The sequence below is a fragment of the Mustela putorius genome, unplaced genomic scaffold (assembly GCF_011764305.1).
Source record: "Mustela putorius furo isolate JIRA1106 unplaced genomic scaffold, ASM1176430v1.1 tig00003834_pilon_pilon_pilon, whole genome shotgun sequence".
Classification (NCBI taxonomy): Eukaryota; Metazoa; Chordata; class Mammalia; order Carnivora; family Mustelidae; genus Mustela; species Mustela putorius.
Genome location: NW_025421987.1, coordinates 43,968,246 through 43,975,429, shown reverse-complemented (window position 1 = coordinate 43,975,429; position 7,184 = coordinate 43,968,246). Strand labels below are relative to the sequence as shown.

General features: G+C 39.5%; 1 long non-coding RNA gene across 1 annotated transcript in view; it reads left to right on the top strand.

Annotated features, from left to right (window-relative positions):
* Positions 1-53: 53 nt before the first annotated feature.
* LOC106006699 overlaps positions 54-7,184 on the top strand; it is a 50,082-nt gene continuing 42,951 nt past the window's right edge. The window contains exon 1 of the long non-coding RNA XR_001180969.2: positions 54-177. This is a non-coding gene — a long non-coding RNA (uncharacterized LOC106006699). The remainder of the gene's footprint in view (positions 178-7,184) is intronic.

Below are 7,184 nucleotides of genomic sequence, written 5' to 3'. Positions count from 1 at the left end.
TGGACGCGAGAGCAGGGCGGGTGCTCTGGTCGTGACAAGAGGTGATGACCTCACGCGACGGTCGCCGCCGCCCAGCCACTAGGCTCCGGCCTCTGTGAATCGACGCCCCAGAACTGTACCCACCGCCTGTTCTTGTGGAAGCTCCCAGCGGGCGTGCGAACCGGAAAAAACGTTCAGGTACCTCGCCTCGAATCCCCACCGCAGGGTTAGCCAAGGAGGCTGCGGCCGACCACCGGGGGGCAGCACACGCGCTCGGCGCTCTTGGCCGCCATCCAATCAGATCCGCGCTCCGAGCCGCCGGCTCCCGCCACCTCGCGGTGGTGCGGCACTGCGGGGTTCGTGCCCCCCGCGGCGCCAGGGAATGCCCCTGCGAGCTGCGCCGTCTGCTTTAGACTCGAACCGGTATTGTAGTGATGTGGCCAAATCCTTGTGTTTTTGTTTTTTTTTTAAATTTTTTTTTAAAATTTTTAAGAAACCATTTGAAAAATCCTGCGTGTACAAACAGTGCCCGTGCTGTTTTCAGTGGTGGCGGGCCGAGTTTAGTCCCCTAACACTCCCCTTAGCAAAGCCCGATGGATCCTTCCTCGCAGTCAGAGTGTAGAGACGAGAGATTTGCTCTCTTCCCCTCCGTCACCACCGCGGACCCCTGGGCGATCACTGCTGCGGGATCACCTCCTTCTCTGTCTCTAGGGACCAGTGGGCAGCTGTTTCCCTCCCCTTTGGAAGAGCTGTCTTGGCTGCGGAAACTTGGGGCTGTGCAAGTCCCAAGGAGGGTGTGTTGGGCGGGGTGGGGGAAGTCGTTTTGTATTGTTTGCTTGTTGGTTTTCTGAATCAGACATACGTGGAGGTCTAAAGGGAAGAGAGGAGATCCAGTGAGAATGGGCTCTAAAATCACCCCCATTTGATGGGCTTATAGCAGAAGGGAGAGTTAGGGTTAGGACCAGGGTTCCGGAAAGAAAGGGAGTAAGAAAGGTGGGGGGAGGGAGATAGGTAAAGGACCGTATAACAAGTGGGGGAATTTGCACCTGATGGTGTTGGCCACTGTGCTCTGGATTGTGAGATGTGGCCCTCCACGTAAAGTTTTGAAATAAACTTTAAGAATCCACTTCAGGCCAGCATGCCCCCTACTTTCGGGAGTGGGGGCAGTACAGAGGTGGTGTCTGATGAGACATTTATTTATCTGATTCTGCAAAGCCTGAAATCACTAAGGCAGGCCAACCACTGGTCGTATCATACCAGATATGCCTTTAGTATGGGTTTAATTCCATTCAGTAATAAGAGATAACACTTAAAATTCAAATGCAGATAGTTGTGATCAAGATATGAGAGGAAGGGTGGGTACCCTTGAAGCCATACTTAGAAGCAAATAGGAGAATCTAGGTACACTGAAGTAAAATCATTTATGTAATAGTTCCCAGAACGTAGTAGGTGCTCAAGATGTGTTTGTTGAGTTTAAGTGTATGAAGGATCCTTATTTATTTAAAAATGTCTGGAGGAAATTGACCACATTTCTGGGAAAATAGGCAATAGGCTATGATTTACAATTTCAAAGAGGCATTGATTTTATAGACTTGTTTTTCTATTTATAAGTTGAATTTAATCACTGTAGAAAAGAAAAACAAACACAAAGAAAAAAATTCCCCAAACACCCAAAGAAGAACATTTATTAACATTTTAACATATATCCTTCCAGAATTTCCCCACTCACGTCTGTACGTCTAATAGCTATAGTTATGCGTATATTTTACAAAATAGAATCAAACTGTGCAATTGTTCTATAAACTGCATTTTCATTTAACACTGTGGTATAAATGTTCTTCCTTGTCAATAGATGTAATCTAAATTAAAGAACACTGGCTTTTGGAGTCAGACCAAGTTTATTCTAATTCTGTATCTGTCACTCACTAGATTGTTGAGCTTGGGCAAATCTCATTTCTCTGAACCTCAATTTTCTCATCTTCAGATGAAAATGGGAATAGTATAATAGCTCTCAGAGTTCTTGTGACAACCAAATGAGATAATACATGTAATTAGTTCATATGTGCTTCATAAAGAGTGGCTATTTTAGAATTGATACGTGATCTATTATATGAATTTATTTTGTTGCTTTTAGCAGTGCTGCACTGACCATCGTTGTACAGAAATTTTACAAGCTTGTCATGTTGGTTTTTTCCCCTTAAGATGAATTTTTACTTGTGGAATTGTTTGGCTAAGGAAATGTGCTCATTCTGGTCTTTGGAAAATACTATATTTTAAAATGCCCTTCAGAAAGTTTGCCATTCTGTGGCTACACAAGTAATATTTGAGAGAGCTATTTCCCTATACCAACACTATTCTGAATATATTTTTATTTTTGCCTGTCTGATAAGTGAAGGATAGTATCTTGTTTTAATTTGTATTCTTTTTATGTGTTTAACGTCTATTTATTTTTGTATTTGGTAAATGTCCTTCCCATACCCTTGTCTTTCCTTATTGATTTGTGAGAGTTTCCTATATATTAAAAATTTTTAATTCTTCCTACATATTAAAATTTTAATTCTTTGTTATATAATTGCAAAAACGTTTCCTAGTTTATTTGCCATGTAGAAGTTTCATTTTTAAAATTTTTATGAAGTTAAATTCATTTTTCTCTTTCTAGTTTTTATCTTGAGGTCATGTTTACAAAGACCTTCACCTTCTCTTAAGATTACATAAATGTTCCCCATCTATGTTTTCCTTTAGTACTCTTCAGTATGTGTGTACTTCCTTTTTCCTTACATAGAGTTAAGTACTCAACACTAAAATGTGAAGGTTGATGAATTTTTATGTATCCATCTACACATACAGCACCCAGATCAAGAGATAGACCGTTTCCAGTACTCTAGCAAGTTTCTCGTGTCCCCACCCAGTGAATACCCTTCTCAAAGTTAAGTACTGTACTGTTCTGATCTTTGCTTCCATTGCTTAGTTTTTCTGGCTTTTGAACATCTGACAATATGACTCTTGTTCTGGCCTCTTATTCATCATTATGTCTGGACACTCACCATGTAGTAGTAAATATTATTTATGATTGCTGAGCAGTATTCCATTGTATGATTATACCACAAACTATTGATCAATTCTGATGTTGATTGACTTTAGATTGTTTACAGCTTGGAACTATGAAGTATTTTTTTGTATATGTCTTTTGGTGGACATGAGCGCTTCTCTCTCTGTAATATACCAGAGTATAGGGTTCCTGGGTCATAGGATAGACTCTATTTGGCTTTAGTAAATACTGCCAGAGAGTTTCCCAAAATGGTAGAAGCAACTTATACTTTCACTAGCAATACATAAAGGAGTTCAAGTTACTTTGCATGTTTGCCTTTTATTGTTGGGTGTTCCGGGTTTGTTGGTTCTCATTGGAGTTTTCATTTGTATTTCTCTTATGACTAATGATGTTGAGTCCTTTTAGAGATGCTTGTTGGCCATTTGGGTCTCTTTTTTTGATAAGTGCCTGTTTACATCTTTTGCCCATTTTTATGTTGGATTGTTTGCCTTACTGATTTGTAGGACTTCTTTATTTGGCATGTTCATATATATGTATTTGTAGGTATGTGTGTGTTTTTTAAACACTTAAAGCTTTCCCTATTTTATTTTGGTAGATGCTTTGTGATAGAAATCTAACCTAATATTATTTGCAAAATGTTATCTAGATATTTCAGTGCCTTTTTTTTTAAACAAATTATTTCTCCATTGATTTTAAATACTAGCTTTTCCATATAACACCCTCTGGTACATACTTGAGTCTATTTCTGGGAATTTCACTCCTGTTTTATCAAGAAAGATATGACCTGTTCTGGTGTTTATCTCAGACTGTTTTTATTGTTGTAGTATACATTACTGTATTATACATTTATATTTCATAGAGCAAATTCATTTGTTTTCTGTAAATGTGTCTACTTCATATATTTGCTCTTCCAAGTAACTTTGGTATAGTTTTGTTCAGTTCCAACGATGACATCAACAAAAAACTTTTTGGAACTGTTTAAATTTAAATATTAATTTAAGGAAAACCTTCTAGGCTGAGGATGTGTGCGAGTCTGATTAGCTGATGTTGTTTCATTGATCTCTGTTGTGGACTGAATTGTGTTCCACCCAAACTCATATGTTGAAGCCCTAACCCCTGCAAAGGCATCTGGGGAGGGGGTAGGGCCTTTAAAGAGGTGATTAACGGTATGCCTAGGGGTAGACATAGAGGTGGGGCCCTAATTTAATCTGACTGTTGACCTTATAAGAAGAAGAAAGGAAAGAAGAGGTGCTCACACAGAGAAAAGGCCATGTGAGGACACAGGTAGAAGGCTGCTATCTATAAGCCAAAGAGAAAGGTTTTAGGAGAAATCAAATATGCTCACATCTTGACCTTGAACTTCTAGTTTGTGAGAGATAATCTGAGAGAAGATAAATTTTTATTGTTCTAAATTATCCAGTCTGGGGGGTATTTTCTTATGGAAGTCCTAGCAGACTAATACAGTTCCCTTTTTTTTTTTTTAAGATTTTATTTATTTATTTGACAGACAGAGATCTCAAGTAGGCAGAGAGGCAGGCAGAGAGAGAGAGAGGAGGAAGCAGGCTCCCCGCTGAGCAGAGAGCCCAATGCTGGGCTCGATCCCAGGACCCTGGGATCATGACCCGAGCAGAAGGCAGAGGCTTTAACCCACTGAGCCACCCAGGCGCCCCTTCCATTAAGTTTTTATATATATTTTAAAACATTTGACGCTTAGTTGCTATTTTAACATTATTAGAGAAGAGAGAGGGATCTAATAGTTGAATATATTTCCAAATGAAATCATGTTGGTTTGTTTTTTTTTTTAGGTGAAATTCACGTAAAATAAAATTAATTATTTCAAAGTATGCAATTCAGTAGCATCTAGTACATTCACAATGTTGTGCAACTACTTCTGTCAAGTCAGACATTTCATCACTCCCAAAGAAAACCTCATACCCATTAAAGAGTCCTTCCCCATTATCCCCTCCCCACAGTCCTTTGAAACCATAAATCTGCTTTCTGTTTTATAGAGTTGCCTCTTCTAGATATTTAAAATAAATGGAAGCATACAATATATGGTATTTGGTGATTGGATTTTGAATTATTTAGCACATGTTTTTTGAGGTTCATCTATATTATAGCATGTTTTAATAATTTATTCCTTTTTATGGTTGAATAATATTCCACTATAATGCATATAACACATGTTCTTTATCCATTCTTCTGTTGATGGACGTTTGTGTTCTTTTCAACTTTTAGCTATTGTGAATACTACATCTATAAACATTAGCGTGCACGTACGTGAGTACTTGTTTTCAAATTCTTTGTGGGGGGATATACATAGAAGTGAATTGCTGAATCATGGCATTTCTTTTTTTTATTATTTTTATTAACATATAATGTATTATTTGCCCCAGGGGTACAGCTCTGTGATTTGTCAGGCTTACACATATCATCGCATTCACCTTATCACATACCCTCCCCAATGTCCATAACCCAGCCACCCTCTTCATACCCCTCCTTTCCCCAGCAACCCTCAGGTTGTTTTGTGAGATTGGAGTCTCTTATGGTTTGTCTCTCCTGATCCCATCTTGTTCCATTTTTTTTCTTCCCTATCCCCAAACCTCCTACCCTGCCTCTCAGATTCCTCACATCAGGAAGATCATATGATAATTATGTTTCTCTGATTGACTTATTTCACTCAGCATAATACCCTCTAGTTCTATCTGTGTCATCGCAAATGGCAAGATTTCCTTTCTTTTGATGGCTGCATAGTATTCCATTATATATATATATATACCACACCTTCTTTATTCATTCCATGGATAAAAGAATTCATTCCAGGGGCGCCTGGGTGGCTCAGTGGGTTAAAGCCTCTGCCTTTGGCTCAGGTCATGATCTCAGGGTTCTGGGATCGAGCCCAGCATCAGGCTCTCTGCTCAGCAGGGAGCCTGCTTCCCCCTCTCTCTCTGCCTGCTTCTCTGCCAACTTGTGATCTCTGTCTATCAAATAAATAAGATGTTGATGGACATCTAGGTTCTTTCCATAGTTTGGTTATTGTGGACATTTTTGGTATAAACATTTGAGTGCATGTGCCCCTTTGGATCACTGCATTTGTATCTTTAGGGTAAATACCAGTAGTGTGATTGCTGGGTCATAAGATAGCTCTATTTTCAACTTTTTGAGGAACCTCCATGCTGCTTTCCAGAGTGACTGCACCAGCTTGCATTCCCACCAACAGTGTAGGAGGATTACCCTTCCTCCGCGTTCTTGCCAACATCTGTCGTTTCCTGACTTGTTAATTTTAACTATTCTGATTGGTGTGAGGTGATATTTCATTGTGGTTTTGATTTGTATTTCCCTGATGCTGAGTGATGTTGAGCACTTTTTCATGTGTCTGTTGGCCATCAGATGTCTTCTTTGCAGAATTCTCTGTTCATGACCTCTGCCCATTTCTTGATTGGATTATTTATTCTTTGGGTGTTGAGTTTTATAAGTTCTTTATAGATACTAGCCCTTTATCTGATATGTCATTTGCAAATATCTTCTCTCATTCTGTCAGTTGCCTTTTGGTTTTGTTGACTGTTTCCTTTGCTGTGCAAAAGTTTTTTTTTAGGTTTTTTTTTTAAATTTATTTTTTATTTATTTTCAGCATAACAGTATTCATTATTTTTTCACCACACCCAGTGCTCCATGGAGTCCGTGCCCTCTATAATACCCACCACCTGGTACCCCAACCTCCCACCCCCCCGCCACTTCAAACCCCTCAGATTGTTTTTCAGAGTCCATAGTCTCTCATGGTTCACCCCCCATTCCAGTTTCCCCCAACTCCCTTCTCCTCTCTAACTCCCCATGTCCTCCATGTTATTTGTTATGCTCCACAAGTAAGTGAAACCATATGATAATTGACTCTCTCTGCTTGACTTATTTCACTCAGCATAATCTCTTCCAGTCCCATCTGTGTTGATAAAAAAGTTGGGTATTCGTCCTTTCTGATGGAGGCATAATACTCCATAGTGTATATGGACCACATTTTCCTTATCCATTCATATGTTGAAGGGCATCTTGGTTCTTCCCACAGTTTGGCGACTATGGCCATTGCTGCTATAAACATTGGGGTACAGATGGCCTTTCTTTTCACTACATCTGTATCTTTGGGTAAATACCCAGTCGTGCA